This window comes from Lipophrys pholis, assembly GCF_963383615.2.
Source record: "Lipophrys pholis genome assembly, chromosome: 3".
Lineage (NCBI taxonomy): Eukaryota > Metazoa > Chordata > Actinopteri > Blenniiformes > Blenniidae > Lipophrys > Lipophrys pholis.
This window is the reverse complement of record NC_137627.1, coordinates 35,115,638-35,132,125: the sequence shown is the minus strand read 5'-3', so window position 1 is coordinate 35,132,125 and position 16,488 is coordinate 35,115,638.

Below are 16,488 nucleotides of genomic sequence, written 5' to 3'. Positions count from 1 at the left end.
CGTGTGTGCGTAGGTGGAGCGGACGGAGGAGGATGCTCACCTGAAACAGATGATTGAGGCCAGTATTTAGGAACCGGGTTTCCAGGCTCTCATCGCCAGATCGTCACGTTTACCCCCGCGGTACTTTGACTCGGCCCCTCGAGCCTTTTTTGTATGACCGTTTGTTTTTTGTTTACTACGGTTCTTGGAGTGATCTGTTGTCTACTCTCCTGTGCAGTCCCGGTGTGTTCCGCTCTGTCCTGCTCGGGAGATCGCTGCCCGGCGACGTCAACCTCCACATCCACGCCACTTTCCGAGGATTGCCCGCCCGCTGGAGAGATTACCTAAATAAACTCGTTTTTCTAAAACTTAACTTCCTCGTCCTGTCGGCGCCTGAATCCTCCACACACCTTACATGACAAGAACCTCCTTTAGCCTAGGAAACACTGATGCTTCCTTTAGAACCTCCTTTAGCCTAGGAACCACTGATGCTTCCTCTAGAACCTCCTTTAACCTAGGAAACACTGATGCTTCCTTTAGAACCTCCTTTAGCCTAGGAAACACCGATGCTTCCTCTAGAACCTCCTTTAGCCTAGGAAACACTGATGCTTACTTTAGAACCTCCTTTAGCCTAGGAGCCACTGATGCTTCCTCTAGAACCTCCTTTAGCCTAGGAAACACTGATTCTTCCTTTTGAACCTCCTTTAGCCTAGGAACCACTGATGCGTCCACTAGAACCTCCTTTAGCCTAGGAAACATTGATTCTTCCTTTAGAACCTCCTTTAGCCTAGGAAACACTGATTCTTCCTTTTGAACCTCCTTTAGCCTAGGAAACACTGATTCTTCCTTTAGAACCTCCTTTAGCCTAGGAACCACTGAGGCTTCCTCTAGAACCTCCTTTAGCCTAGGAACCACTGATGCTTGCTTCAGAACCTCCTTTTGCCGAGGAACCACTGATACTTCCTCTGGAACCTCCTTGGCGAGAGAACATGAGTAGAGAACATGAGGAGAGCTTCCTGTCTAGATGTGGTTCTGCTCTCTGAGGCCTGCAGGTTGTTCTTCAGGAGCAGGTAGCTGGACAGTGAGTCTCACTCGCACATCACTTCCTGCCAGGTCCCTCTGGGTGTCCTCACTGTCACCTGGTCGTCTCCATCATAATCCCTGGACTTTCCTCCTTCCTGGACCTTCCCCCTCCTCCCTGGACCTTCCTCCTCCTCCTCCTCCTCCCTGGACCTTCCTCCTTCTCCTCCCTGGACCCTCCTCCTCCATCCCTGGACCTTCCTCCTCCTCCCTGGACCTTCCTCCTTCTCCCTGGACCTTCCTCCTTCTCCCTGGACCTTCCTCCTCCTCCCTGGACCTTCCTCCTACACCTCCATGATGTCACCTGCTGCCACACAGACAGGCAGCAACCAGAGGACGTCTCTCCAGGCTCTCAGAAAGATGGAGCACCAGCAGGTTTGACCTGGTGTCTGTTAGGTTTCAACCTGCCTGTCAGTTAGAATTCACATGGAAAACATTTGATATATTTTGATGTAATCATGAATCAGCATTTATTGTTTCCTTAGTGTTCATGATTGTGATTATTGAGATAAAGCAGGTACTCAGCTGGTACCAGTGCTTGCTGGTACATGGATGATCTGCGCAGGACAAGAGCATCCTGCACAGATCCCCAGTTGTCAATGTACACATCAATAAACCTCATATATTACAGACTGGTTTTTAACCACAGGTAGATGCAGGGAAGATTCTACCTTGCTGACATGTTTCAGCTTCATCTGTCGTCTTCCTCAGAGCTTCATCTGGTGTGTGATGACATGCCGGTCTTTATCAGGTGACCGGCCAGATGAGGCTCTGAGGAAGACTACAGATGCTCCTGAAACATGTCAGCAAGGTAGAATCTTCCCTGCATCTACCTGTGGTTAAAAACCAGTCTGTAATATATGGGGCTTATTGATGTGTGGCGGCTCTGCAGGAGGAAGAATTAGAACGTGACACCACCAACGGCCCCAGCAGGAGGAAGAATTAGAATGTGACACCACTAACGGCCCCAGCAGGAGGAAGAATTAGAACGTGGCACCATTGCTGCCGCCCACCAGAGCGGTGTGTTTACAGGGCGGCCATCTTAGTCCGGTGGCAGTCCTGCAGTGCATTACTTCTATAGAAGAATGATGTGCTTACACTATTAAAGTTGTCATGAATCACACAATTCTCAAGCAATTTTCACAAGTTTGTTTATTACGAGAAAGAGATATTCTGCTAGGTATATCGCTGGAAATTTCTTCCTCGATATGCTATGGTATCTGTTTCGCTGAAGAAATTCAGAATTTGACTGTACCCATTTCACAGGAATTAGAAAGACTGTCAATCAACTTATATTTCTACTTATAGATTGAGGAGTACCTCTTTCCATCTTCGATGTTCATTCACCCCTGCCTCCACCACCACCGGTCCAAGATGGCGGCGCTGTTGACATGTAGCTCCCCAGTAGATGAAGCGACTACTCTTCATTATGTTTATGGTTTAATCTCCCAGAAGAGGGTCGACTTCCTGGTTTTCCGGCAAATCAAACTTCTTTGTGGACAACCAATAGGAAGCCTTCATGTACATGCTGGCCACACCTCCTCATTAGCATGTAATGTTGTCATTGTAGTAGTCGTTGGTGCTACTAGTGGCACAAGTAGCAGTAGTGGTAGTAGTGCTACTAGTGGTAGTAGTAGTAGTACTGCTACTAGTAACACTAGTGGCACGAGTCGCAGTAGTGGTGCTACTAGTGGCACTAGTGCTACTATTAGCAGTACTAGTAGTAGTAGTAGCACTTGTGGCACTTCGACTACTATTGTCTTACTAGTGAGGACAAAGAGCTTACTTGTACATGGACTTTAACTTTGATATTAAGGATATCAAATAAATGCTCAAATGGCGCTTACCATATTTCCAGTCAGGCATCTTTGTTGAACAGCCCAGTGAAGCCTTGGGGTCCTAGTAACACATCTGTGTGTGAGCGGAGTTATAGACCTTTTTCACACTTCCGCGTTTTAAGCCGGATGTGGTGCTCATTTACTTCCGGTGGCTATCGCTTTAGCGTTGGACAGTGACAATAATGGCTCAGTCTCGACGCAGTTGTTTTTGTTGTGTTCCTGGTTGCTCTTGTGGGGCAAGAAAACAACCATACCTCTCTTACCACGCTTTTCCCATGGACCCGGGCTAAAGGAGGCAGTGAATCCAAGCTATTAGGAGGGATGAGGGTCTGAAATTCTGCATAAAGCCATGGAGCACTCTTGTATGCAGCCAGTACTTCACCAGGAGGATGTTGTCAGCGGATCCACCACCAGTCGCCTTAAAAGTGGAACTGTTCCATGTCTCTTTCCCTGGAATGACTTTATTGCACCACCTCGGAGGGATTCTGTCTCTGGCTCAGAAACGGTAGCATGTCCTCTCACAGCAAGCCAGGCTGAAGCTGCTACTGCAGACCACCATCATGTGGCTCATCCACCCACAGGTAAATATCTATGATGGTAAATTGCATAAGTTTGTCATATAAGATCAAATATAACTAATAATACAATTGCAGGACGCGTTGCAGCACCAGTGTGTAGATCTAGACCATCTAGAGATCAAATCAATGACGGATACATATACTGTATTCTTGCACCTAGACTCACACAATGTGTTGATCCACAAGGAAATAATGTCACAGGAGCTCAATAATTAAACCAATCGTGCTAGTCAGTGAAAATGAAAACAAGACGGTTTCAATTTAATTTTACATTTAAAAAATAAAGTAATGAAATTATTAGAAAAAAATGAATACTAAAACGTTTATAACATTGTGAGTTATTTTATAGTTAGACCTTATTTATATAGTAATGTATTTTATTGTATGATCATCATTTTATTTTTTGGTTTCACAGGTGCACTAGATGAAATTCCCATTGGAGAGTGTGTTCCGGATCTTCTGGGAGTCCATTGCTCCATCTGCATCCCTGCCTCATATACTGGACCAGAGCACAGACAGTTGAAGATGACGCCTGAACCCAGCGCTGCCCCAGAATGCCTTGAGTTTTAATGTTCTCCTTCAGGGTGGCTGTGGGCATGAAGGAGCAGCTTATTGCTGACGTGTTAGACACTATTTACAGTGATTCACACAACTTGAGATTTAATGTTCAAAACACAAAGTGACAAAGGGTCATTTATACATTTTAATATGATCATTACTGCATTGAAATAAACACATTGATGGTGTTGAAGTAAAACATGTCCAGTTTTGATTTCATCTGGTAAATGAACGATTCATCACGCCACTCTCACTCAACAGTTATTGTTATAAATGTGTCAGTGACAAAGTCCCACCATTCCAATCCACTGATTACCAGCTGACCCTGTACCTGCCAGTAGTATGTGTGTGAACGCCTCAGACTTGTGTGGCCATCCTGAACCTTGAGGTCAGCAACCTGGGTCACATCATATGTTTTGGACGAACTCCAAAGTTAAGAGGCAATCTAAAATGAAAGCTATGAGTGGTTGGGACTCCAGTTGGCATAGTTTTTCTCCTGATGTCAGGATGTCGGGATCAGGAAGTGGTCCTACAAACACATGAGTGACATAATCACAGTAAGTTATGACAAAGGAAACATTACAAGCATAAAAACATTAATTACCAATAAATGATACCTGTATAAGCTCTATACAGCGTGGACTGCACGCATCTGTTCCCCCCCCACCACCTCACTGGCGGGTTCAGGATGGATCCTATACAAGAAATAAACAAATATGACAAATAAATAAAGGGACAGGTGAGCAATTTGGTCGGACATGGAGGGATAGATTTGTGAGAGCTAAGATTTTTACTTAAATTGCTAAAACTACTAAGGAGATTGTCACATACTAAATGATATTGCTAAAGGAGAACAATGGTTCCACTTTTTTTTACCTGTGTTCTTGGTCTGGTCCATCTGTGTAGATGACTTGTGCAGGTCAGTGCAGGAGGAACCGTTGGCAGCTGGAGCTGGGAGAAGTGAGCAGTCTGATCCAGGAGTTCAACTACATGGTTGTTAAAGCCTTTACCAGCTGCACAACTACAGGAATAAACCAACAACTCAGCTTGTCAACACCCAGTGAGATCTAAAACAGAGAAGTGTTTTTAGCACATATATAGAAATTAATACTTGTTAAAACATAATTAGCTTTAATCAAGTAACAGAATCCAGAGCAGCAGAAGATAAATAGTAATCTCTTAGTCATACAGGAGTTGTTCATCGTACATGAAGGTTCTTCAGCTCTCATCTATGACAGCTGATACTATCTGATACTATCTGATACTAGAAGCATGCAGAAGCAAAGCACGGTTAAGGTTAACATCTGGCATCATCATCATAACTTTCCCCTATCATAATAGCAAACACATATCAGAATGTAAAATATCTTTTAAAAGTCTAGATCATGCCTCCAATAAATACCTCTAATAATTAAGCAGACTAGATGAGGCTTCTCACCATGTTTATGTTCATCATATGTTGTAGCTAGTGGTTAGCTCACTGAACTACGTCTTTCCTTACCTTGATAGCGGTGGAGGTATTTTTCATGGATGAACTTATACCCTTCTTCAAGTGTATTTGTTCGTGTATTACCCGCTGCGATGGCCTTCGCATCAGCAAATGAAAAAGCTGGCAAGTTCAGGAGCATCAGTGAAAAGATAAGGTCCATTTTCAATGAGACCGGCACAAACAGGAAGTGATCGAGCACCACAAGACGCTACTTCCGGTTGTTGTGAAAAAGGTCTATTGTCATTAGTAATAGACGATAATAGACCGCTGTTTCACAGAGAATGCTTGTTTAAGGAATTAAAATATGAATAGTTCACCAAGCATTTTGGCCGGTGTCTAAAGGGGGATATGTGTTGCATACATTTATTTATATGTTAGGAGCCATGGGGGATTTGTGAACAGCCCTCCCTTTGTTGCTGTGTTTATTCAGTTCAGTTGGAAATGAAGCTAATGCTAATTAGTTAGCAGTGTTGCTCTATGTATGATGCCAGAGGATTTGATCCTGCTTTATTGATGATTATTATCTGCTACTTATTTGTATATTTCTTATTCTGTTTACAGAAATCAATCCTATCATTCATCCATTCTATCTATCTATCTGACTTGTTTTATGATTATTGATGTTAACAATATTGAAAGTTTTATTGGGTTCAATTTTGGCTGGGATGAATTATTTGTGGACAACCAATAGGAAGCCTTCATGCACATGCTGTCCACACCTCCTCATTAGCTTTTAATTCCAGTAGTTCTACTCGTGAATACTTGGACCCTTCCTATCACTACTAGTAAAGCCAAAATGCCTACTAGTAGTAGTAGTAAGGCATTTTTACCCTCACTAGTACTATTAGTGTGTGCCAAAATGTTCCACTACTGCTACTAGTAGGGTATGTTTAATCTTACTAATATTACTAGTAACATCAAGGATGCGCACTAGTACTACTAGTGAGGCACAAAATATCCACTAGTAGCTTGAGTAGACATTTTGGGCCTCACTAGTAGCACTAATAAGGTGCTTCGGACCTCACTAGTGCTACTAGTGGACATTTTGCACCTCACTAGTAGGGCTAGTGGGCACACTTGTAGTTACTAGTAGTACTAGTAAGATGAAACACACCCTACTAGTACTACTAGTGGACAGTTTGCCACTCACTAGTAGTACTAGTAAGATAAAACACACCCTACTAGTACTACTCATGGACATTTTGGCGCTCACTTGTAGTACTAGTGAGATAAAACACACTCTACTAGTACTACTCATGGACATTTTGGCACTCACTAGTAGCACTAGTGAGATAAAACACACCCTACTAGTACTACTCATGGACATTTTGGCACTCACTTGTAGTACTAGTGAGATAAAAAAAAAAGCTTTACTAGTGGACATTTTGGCACTCACTAGTAGTACTAGTAAGATAAAGCACACCCTACTAGTACTACTCATGGACATTTTGGCACTCACTTGTAGTACTAGTGAGATTTTAAAAAATGCCTTACTAGTGCTACTAGTGGACATTTTGGCACTCACTAGTAGTACTAGTGAGATAAAAAAAAAGCCGTATTAGTGCTACTAGTGGGCATTTTGGTGCTACTAGTAGAGTCTAGGAGGCTACACATGCCGACTAGTTGGGCCTAGTAGTGTTACTAGTGCAGCACAGTAGTAAGGTTTGATTGTGCACTAGTAGGCCAAAAGGGGCACTAGTATTGGAAAAACCAATACTAGTAAGATGCAGTTGTTCTACTAGTGTGCCCTAGTGGTTCTACTAGTGTGCAAAATTGTCTTACTAGTGAGGAGAAAGAGCTTACTAGTACATGGACTTTAAGCTTGATATCAAGGAAATCAAATAAATGCTCAAACGGCTTTCCATACGCAGCCTCAACCTTCAAAACCCTTCCTGCGTGCTGCTGAGCGCACAGTGGAACAAGAAGGTGACAACCTTTGGATAAACCCTTGTGAGCTTATCAAGACTTTTACAGACGGCAGGGGCAGGTTTAACCTCGCTGTAACCAGCACTCTGCCTCCTGCCAAATCATTCCCCATCAGCACCGTCACACCATCTTGAAGCCAGGACACTCCACCCCCAGCGTCGCTGACAAACAGAGACTGAATGAACGCCTGCTTCAGAAATCCGATGCCAGCCTTCACAGAAAAGACTAAAACTATATATACATTTTTTAATGTTTTTATGTTTAATACATTTATATATTTCAAGTGTGTATCATATGATATGAGAAATAGCATGAAAAATAGCTAAAGTTAACTTTAAAAGTAACCCGCCGTGCGCCGCCGGCCACGAGTGCAGGCCCGCGGGAAGTGGGGAAGAGTGAGATAAAAAAAAAATGAAGTCTATTAAAAATATTTTGCACAATTTATAAATTCCTTATAAATATTTTGGGAAGGGATTTTGACACACGTGGGCTTTTACGTGTATTTTGGATTTGAAGTGAATTATGTTTCTGTGATGTTCTGTGTTTCCTGTGTGGTGCACCTCTCCTCTCTCTCTCCCCTTCTCTTAGTGCTGCACACACACCTGAGGCTGTTCATGATCAGCGTGGTACTTAAGCCGGCAGCTGATCGAAGGGCGCTGACAGATTATTGTCGATCGTCCTGAGTGGTCCTGGTGTCGCCTCCCGTCTCGTCTCCGACGCTTGCTGCTTGCGCTCCTGTTTTTGGTTTTTTCAGCCGTTCTTTGGCTCGCTTTATGTTTAGCGGAGAGAATAAAACTGTTCCCTTTTTCCTCCGATTACCCGTCTCTGCTTTTGGGTGCTCCGCCATCACAGTTTCGGCCTAACCAACACAGGGTCACGCTCACAGAAGTGAATTTCTAACGTCACCAGGCAAGCTGGTGGTCCCGCAGTAGAGCGGCGTCCTCTGGGATGCTCAGCAGCAGACCAGCACATGTACACTCACTGTAAATATACTAGGAACACAAACTACAAGGAAATAATATGGCACAGAAACAAATTTGGGATTGTTTTGGAAGACCACCACCAGTGAAGAGGAACACTGCAACCACGACAACGGAGAGCAGCAGCAGCCAGAGTGAGGACTGTCCGCCCGCCTCCACCCGCAGCTGCACCGGCAGGCCCATCCCGAGCACCCGCTGGAGGGGCTGGATCAGACAAGCCCTTCCAGCCCACATCCAATTTCCAATTCCCTGCACGGCGATGTGGTAATGAAATGTTCTGTGGCACCGGCTCGGTTTGCTCGATGGCAGTGGCTGCACTGTGGGGGAGAGACGGAGCTCATTTTGTGGTTTGTTTGCCTGAAAGCAGCCGGAAAAAAAGTCATACCTCCAGATATATTTAGGAAAGATAACCCCTTCGTCAATGACAGCTTTTTAAATTGGTGTAAAGCCACTGAAAAGTTTAACAAGCAGGAGAGATCTGATCTGCACCCCTATCTCCACCACACCGAAGCGCACCTCGACAAGAAGGTTTGTGGCCCCTGAACAGAAATCAGTCTGAAAAAACACAGCAGAAAGTATCAGTCCTGTATATAACCAGAGTTTGTCCTGTGAATTACTTATTAAGTGTTGGCAAAAAAACAAGTAACTGTTGTCTGGAGTAATGGCAGCGATCAGCGGCAGACATAGAGAGAGACACCATCATCAGTCCCCCTATAGTGTCATCAAACTATAGAGAAACTTCACATGTCACTATGATCTCATATTAGCATATTACCCATTGGGATGTGTTTGTGAGTGTTGGTCAGCACTGTTGTCTCACTGTAACCTTCCTTGTTTGGATCAAGCAGATGTTTCTGTGTGACCTTTCTTTATTCTGTGTATTGTGGCTTTTTCCTCCCATCCAAAGACATACTTACAAAGTTGATAGCACTGAATTTTAATGTGAAGGTGTGTTTCTAGTGTGTATGAGGTGTTGACATGTGAACAGCTTGCACAATTCACTTTAGTTCTGTAAAGAATGTACTTTTACAGCATTCCATTGAAAATGACTTCAGATGTATTTACATTTCTTGTGAAATTGGTTGAACAGAATGAAGCTTTTTCCTATTGAATAATGTAGAAAAGCAGTGCCACAGTGTTTAGATGTGGACATGTTTTTGATTTCATTTGTATTTTGGTGGTTTGGGTGAGTGGGGGTGTTAGCCGGGCGTATTAGAGCCCAATATGTAAGGAGGAGCCAAAATGAAAAAACCAGCTGAATTGTTCTAACAGTAGATTTGAGAAGAATTGGGGTGGTTGTCACATGTTGGCTGCTTGTTCCATCCTGGACTCTAACAAGACTCATCATGCAGCAGTATTGACTGTTGTTAACAGCTTTTATTTTCTTAACAACACACTCCGTTGCTCTGGTGGGGGAGGGCTGGGGGTGTGGTCTCAGGTTCTTGACAAGATCTTTTCTCTGTTGACTTCTTTTTTCTTCTCCTCACCCTCTTCCTCCTTTCAGCTATCTCTTGTTCTGCTCCTCCCTCTGCTCCTTCTCTTCCTGCTCTGTCTCCTTCTCCTGCTACTTCTTTCTGCTCTCTCTCCTCCTGCTCCTCCTCCTTTCTACTCTCTCTTCTGCTGCTCCTTCCCCTCATTCCCCTCCTTTCTGCTATCTCTCTCTCCTCCTGATCCTCCTCCTTTCTGCTCTCTCTTATCCCACTCCTCCCCCTCCTCTTCCTGCTCCTTCCCCTGCTCCTTCTCCTCCTTTCTGCTATCTCTTCTCCTGCTCCTCCTCTTACTGCTCTATCTCCTGCTTCTCCTCCATTCTGCTCTCTCTTCTCCTGCTCCTCCTGGCCCTCCTCCTCCTGCAGCTGCCTCTCCTCCAGCTGCTCCTCCTCCAGCTGCCTCTCCTCCAACTGCTCCTCCTCCAGCTGCCTCTCCTCCAGCTGCTCCTCCAGCTGCTCCTCCTCCAGCTGCTTTTTCTCCAGCTGCTCCTCCTCCAGCGGCTTCTCCTCCAGCTGCTCCTTCTTCAGATGCTCCACCAGTTCCTCCTCCAGCTGCCTCTTTTCGAGCTGCTCCTCCTCCAGCTGCTCCTCCAGCTGCTTCTCCTGCAGCTGCTCCTCCTCCAGCTGCTCCTCCTTCAGCTGCTCCTTCAGCTGCTCCTCCAGCTGCTCAACCTCCAGCTGCTTCTCCTGCAGCTCCTCCTCCAGCTGCTCCTCCAGCTGCTCCTCCAGCTGCTCCTCCAGCTCCTCCTCCAGCTGCTCCTCCAGCTGCTTCTCAACCAGCTGCTTCTCCAGCTGCTCCTCCAGCTGCTCCTCCTCCAGCGTCTCCTCCAGCTGCTCCTCCAGCAGCTTCTCCACCAGCTCCTCCTCCAGCTGCTTCTCCAGCTGCTCCTCCAGCAGCTTCTCCACCAGCTCCTCCTCCAGCTGCTCCCCCTCCAGCTGCTTCTCCAGCTGCTCCTCCTCCACCAGCTCCTCCTCCAGCTGCTTCTCCAGCTGCTCCTCCAGCTGCTCCTCCAGCTCCTCCTCCAGCTGCTCCTCCTCCAGCTGCTCCTCCTCCAGCTGCTCCTCCTCAAGGTGCTCCTCCAGCTCCTTCTCCAGCTGCTCCTCCAGCTGCTCCTCTTCAAGCTGCTCCTCCAGCTGCTCCTCCTCAAGCTGCTCCTCCTCCTGCTCTCTATCAGAGGTGCACACCACCTCCATGTCTCTGTCAGAAGGGTTGAGTTTGACATTTTCCTCTTCTTCATTTAAGACTATCAGCTCCTTTTCTAGAGCTGTGATTTTCTCCTTGTTGTTTTTTAGAGTATTAAAAGTCTTGGTGGCGACTCCCATGACTAGGGTCGCCACAATTTGTCGGTCCAATGTTGGAGCAGCACAAATATACTGTAAAACACAAGCAAAGACAATCTCAGTTTGATTTGTACAGTACCTTAGTAAATGTTATTGTGGTCTTCAATCTCCCTCTCATTTCTTTCACATCCAAAATGACATGGTTCTACTGGAAATACTTCTGACTTATAGAATGTATTTAACAACAACTTACATTCAGAATCTGGAGCACGTCATGGAGGAGTTGACCCTCGTCAGTGTCCATTTCCGGAAGTAACGGAAGAAATGGCAGGTTTTCCATTTGGTCACTACAATCTGCAGCAAATATTTTTAATAATATATTGTCAACTTTTCACAGAAAATCACCAACATACTCATAGTAATTCTGCACTGATAATGATCTTTTTTTATCCCCAAAAAATTGCTTTTCAGGAGTCATCAAGTTCACCAAATGTACTTTATTTTCATTCTACTCACATTGTTGAGGTGAATCACTGGAGCCTGGGAGTAATCCCTTGAGAACAATCTCAGCGGGGATGGAGTCTCTCACCACCGCTGGCAGGTGAACTGACTGTCAATCTAAAATCAAGTCAAACTAGAGGTTTGCATCCAGGAGAAAATGTAGATGTGACTGTCACAGCTGAACCTGGCTGATTTGAACTGAAAGGCCCAAGTGGTTGGATCTGCTAACTCTGTTTGGGGATGTTATAGTGAAGTCCTAAAAGCTCATGAAAGAAGTGGAAAAGAGCAAAACTCCTCCATGAGGTTCCTCTCCCAGACGCTCTGAATGGGACGTTTGTCACTTTGAAACTAAATACTACATTTATAGGAAAAATGTTCAACCTTAAACTGCAGTTGAATGGAAACTTTGCTTGAGAAGGAAATCTTAGTATTTATAAACTTCAATATTACACCAAACTCTACATTTAAAAAAATAAACATGGATTAATCTTCTTTAAAAAACTAAATGAATAAGCATTGCCTTTCATGAGTCATGTAAGTTCACCAAATGTATTGTTTTTCATTCTACTCACAGTATTGATGTGACTAAATAAAGTTCTCTGGAAGCAATCTGATGGTGGATACAGTCTCTGTGAAAAGATCTGTCTCTCGGTCAAATGCTCTGTCTCTCGGTCAAATGCTCTCTCTCTCGGTCAAATGCTCTGTCTCTCGGTCAAATGCTCTCTCTCTCGGTCAAATGCTCTCTCTCTCGATGGGTCAGACGAGTCTCACAACCGCTGGCAGGTGAACTGAGTATTTAAAGGAACTAAAGATCAAAGGTTGTCTTTGAAATACAATTGGGACATCATATTCTTTGTTCACCAAACATGACATCATAAAGCCATAAAGAGGAAATGGCTTAATTAATTCAATTCAATTCAATTCAATTCAACTTTGTTTGTATAGTACCAAATACAACACAGTCATTTCTGGGTGCTTTTAACAGAGAAAAACCCCCAACGAATCCCTTCTCCTCCCACTTCAATTACAAAAAAGATTCTCTTTAAATTTGAATATAAATGGAATCACTCTTTTCATATAAATGGAATCACTCAAAAAAGTATTGTGACTAAAGGTGTGCCCTAGATAGCATCAATTAAAGAGTAAATACATAAATACTCACATGGCTTACAATGTGTGAGAGTAAATACATAAATACACACATAGCTTACACTGTCGAGTAAAGAAAGATATCAAGCAGAAGATAAAGGAAACTTATTTAATAAACTTCAGCAGAACCTACAACAGTAAAAACACAAGTTAGAAACATTATGTACATAGAAATATTACATTGTTTTTAAAAGTTCTAAAGTTCTTTCTTTTATTTCCCAGGAACCCCTGCAGTGATACACAGGTCAATAATGTTCCTACCCTGGAACCTTTCTCTCCTGGAGGTGTCGTGACTCCAGCTTCAGGGTTTCTCCGGGGCTCCATAAAAGCGTAACTCTTCATTTCAGTATTGACTTATATCAAAGTAAAATTTGCGCTCCACCCTATCTTTTCTTTGTTAAACTGGTATCATGAACGCAGCGCTGCCAGGGAACGCCATGGTGAGTTAACCACACTGTTAAAAAGTTAGTGGAGGTCCAGAGACTGCGGTAACTTTAACATCAAGATAACGCCTGGTTAAAGTTAACCCAGTTTAGAACAAGATAACAGTTCTGTTAAAGTTAACTGTCGGTTACATGTATTTAACATCTGGTTAAACGATAACCGAGTTTTGAACAACCGGCTCCTGGATGACGTCACAGGGTTAAGGAAAGGTGTTAGGAGGCTTCCTAAAGGAGTTAGTGAAAGGTGTTAGGAGGCTTCCTAAAGGAGTTAAGGAAAGGTGTTAGGAGGCTTCCTAAAGGAGTTAGTGAAAGGTGTTAGGAGGCTTCCTAAAGGAGTGAAGGAAAGTTGTTTGGAGGCTTCCTAAAGGAGTTCGTGAAAAGTGTTAGGAGACTTCCTAAAGGAGTTCGTGAAAGGTGTTAGGAGGCTTCCTAAAGGAGTTAAGGAAAGGTGTTAGGAGGCTTCCTATAGGAGTTAGTGAAGATGTTAGGAGGCTTCCTATAGGAGTTAGTGAAGATGTTAGGAGGCTTCCTAAAGGAGTTAGTGAAAGGTGTTAGGAGGCTTCCCAAAGGAGTTAGTGAAAGGTGTCAGGAGGCTTCCTAAAGGAGTTAGTGAAAGGTGTCAGGAGGCTTCCTAAAGGAGTTAGTGAAAGGTGTTAGGAGGCTTCCTAAAGGAGTTAGTGAAAGGTGTTAGGAGGCTTCCTAAAGCAGTAAAGGAAAGGTTTCAGGAGGCTTCCTAAAGGAGTTAAGGAAAGGTGTTAGGAGACTTCCTAAAGGAGTTAGTGAAAGGGGTTGGGAGGCTTCCCGAAGGAGTTAGTGAAAGGTGTTAGGAGGCTTCCTGAAGGAGATGAGGAAAAATGTTAGGAGGCTTCCTAAAGGAGTTAAGGAAAGGTGTTAGGGGGCTTTCTAAAGGACTTAAGGAAAGGTGTCAGGAGGCTTCCTAAAAGAGTTAAGGAAAGGTCTTAGGAGGCTTCCTAAAGGAGTTAGTGAAAGGTGTTAGGAGGCTTCGTAAAGGAGTTAGTGAAAGGTGTCAGGAATCTTCCTAAAGGAGTTAGTGAAAGGTGTTAGGAGGCTTCCTAAAGGAGTTGGTGAAAGGTGTTAGGAGGCTTCCTCAAGGAGTTAAGGAAAGGTGTTAGGAGGCTTCCTAAAGGAGCTAAGGAAAGGTGTTAGGAGGCTTCCTAAAGGAGTTATTGAAAGGTGTTAGGAGGCTTCCTAAAGGTGTTCAGGTACAGCACCACGTCTAGAGAAAACTACTGAGTGTTCAGGTACAGCACCAAGTCTAGAGAAAACTAATGAGTGTTCAGGTACAGCACCAAGCTTAGAGAAAACTACTGAGTGTTCAGGTACAGCACCACGTCTAGAGAATACTACTGAGTGTTCAGGTACAGCACCAAGCCTAGAGAAAACTACTGAGTGTTAAGGTACAGCACCACGTCTAGAGAAAACTACTGAATGTTCAGGTACAGCACCACGTCTAGAGAAAACTACTGAGTGTTCATGTACAGCACCACGTCTAGAGAAAACTACTGAGTGTTCAGGTACAGCACCAAGTCTAGAGAAAACTAATGAGCGTTCAGGTACAGCACCACATCTAGAGAAAACTACTGAGTGTTCAGGTACAGCACCAAGTCTAGAGAAAACTACTGAGTGTTCATGTACAGCACCACGTCTAGAGAAAACTACTGAGTGTTCAGGTACAGCACCAAGTCTAGAGAAAACTACTGAGTGTTCAGGTACAGCACCAAGTCTAGAGAAAACTACTGAGCGTTCATGTACAGCACCAAGTCTAGAGAAAACTAATGAGCGTTCAGGTACAGCACCACATCTAGAGAAAACTACTGAATGTTCAGGTACAGCACCAAGTCTAGAGAAAACTACTGAGCATTCAGGTACAGCACCACGTCTATAGAAAACTACTGAGTGTTCATGTACAGCACCACGTCTAGAGAAAACTACTGAGTGTTCAGGTACAGCACCAAGTCTAGAGAAAACTACTGAGTGTTCAGGTACAGCACCAAGTCTAGAGAAAACTACTGAGCGTTCATGTACAGCACCAAGTCTAGAGAAAACTATTGAGTGTTCAGGTACAGCACCAAGTCTAGAGAAAACTACTGAGCGTTCAAGTACAACACCAAGTCTAGAGAAAACTACTGAGTGTTCAGGTACAGCACCAAGTCTAGAGAAAACTACTGAGCGTTCAGGTGCAGCACCAAGTCTAGAGAAAACTAATGAGTTTTCAGGTACAGCACCAAGTCTAGAGAAAACTACTGAGTGTTCAGGTACAGCACCAAGTCTAGAGAAAACTACTGAGCGTTCATGTACAGCACCAAGTCTAGAGAAAACTATTGAGTGTTCAGGTACAGCACCAAGTCTAGAGAAAACTACTGAGCGTTCAGGTCCAACACCAAGTCTAGAGAAAACTACTGAGTGTTCAGGTACAGCACCAAGTCTAGAGAAAACTACTGAGCATTCAGGTACAGCACCAAGCCTAGAGAAAACTACTGAGTGTTCAGGTACAGCACCAAGTCTAGAGAAAACTACTGAGCATTCAGGTACAGCACCAAGCCTAGAGAAAACTACTGAGCGTTCAGGTACAACACCAAGTCTAGAGAAAACTACTGAGTGTTCAGGTACAGCACCAAGCCTAGAGAAAACTACTGAGCGTTCAGGTACAGCACCAAGTCTAGAGAAAACTACTGAGTGTTCAGGTACAGCACCAAGTCTAGAGAAAACTACTGAGCGTCCAGGTACAACACAAAGTCTTGGGGAAACTGCAGAACCAGACTCACAGGAGGAGAAACCTGCCTAACCAGGCTCGGAGGTGGAAAATTTCTGCAGACAGTATTCAGACTGTGTATTCATGTTGTTCCCGAGAGGTCAGAGGTTTAGCAGTACTACTTCGCAGCCATGTTGGATGTCCCCTCACTGTATATCCAGACTATATCCAGATTGTATTCAGACCAGATTCAGACTGTATAACCAGACTGCATTCAGGTTATATTGAGACTGTATTCTGAATTTATGTTCAGATTGTATTCAGACTGTATCCAGACAATATCCAGACTGTATATCCAGACTAAGACTGATGGGACCTGGTGGCCCTCCTAACACCTTTCAATAACTCTTTTAGGAAGCCTCCTAACACCTTTCCTAACACCTTTAGGAACCCTCCTAACACCTTTCCTTAACTCCTTTAGGAACC